This window comes from Nanorana parkeri, unplaced genomic scaffold, assembly GCF_000935625.1.
Source record: "Nanorana parkeri isolate BGI_ZX_2015 unplaced genomic scaffold, ASM93562v1 scaffold1233, whole genome shotgun sequence".
Classification (NCBI taxonomy): domain Eukaryota; kingdom Metazoa; phylum Chordata; class Amphibia; order Anura; family Dicroglossidae; genus Nanorana; species Nanorana parkeri.
The window spans coordinates 321,205-322,243 of record NW_017307501.1 but is presented as its reverse complement, the minus strand read 5'-3'; positions in this window follow the sequence as shown (position 1 = coordinate 322,243).

Below are 1,039 nucleotides of genomic sequence, written 5' to 3'. Positions count from 1 at the left end.
GCGCTGGGAACCCCCCCCCCCCAAATAGACTGCCCCCTTGTGGCCCCCACTGGCGGTATTTTATTCTTTTTTGCATTAAGGGGCAGGGCCATGACATTCTGCACTCACAGTATGTTCTCAGTCTGCCGAGTTCAGTGGGCATCAGTCAACCTGCAACCCTAAGGACATCTAGTGGTCAAGAGGAAGTAATGCCTGAGGCAGTCCTGAATGGACGGAAGTATTGCAGCCAAAGTTTTTTTTGTTCACTTCCTGAAAGGCCGATCAGCCATTGGCGGGTTTGGCAGTGGCCCTCCTGGACTCTTCCTTTACTCTCCAGGCCTCCATGCTGGAATAGAGTCTACGTGGAGACTGCACAGTAGGCAGCGATGTGCCGTTTAGATGTAAGGCTGTAATCCTGTTCAGCAGGCCCTGTGACCCAGCACACACCTGCCAGACAGCACCCAGGGCAGCCATCAGGGGGGTATGGCCGATACTCATGTAAGGGGCCCAGGCAGCCTGGAGGGCCCTCACTTACATTAATAGTAAATAAAAGTAAAATCACCGGCACACACTTGAAGGGTTTTTAAAGTATTGATATGTTTATTCAATACCCAATGTTACATACTGTCATACGGTGCTAACGTTTCGGGTCCGCACAGGGATCCTTCATCAGAGCGACAGTGACACGTGTGGTCACCTGGGCACCACATATACCTTGTGGTTTTGAGACCGTGGCAGTGCGAATGGGATTTAGACTTTGTTGCGGGTCCCTTTTACATGACTATCGGCTGACGGTGAAGGACGAGGAGGCGTAGGCCTGGTCCTAGCAGCGCAGGACCCCAGCATTGCCGCTCCAGCGGCTTCTAGACAAGCTGGGGCCCCATCAGCGATGCTGCTCGTCTGATGTCGGACTGGCCGGAAGTGACGTCACTTCAGAGCCCACCATGGACAGTCTCAGATGGGCTGTGCAGCATCTATGGTGGGCTCTGCAGGGTCACTTTCAGGTGGGTCCTGTGTCCAGCGCTTCGCTAAGCCCTGCGTCCAGCGGCGGGGGGGGGGG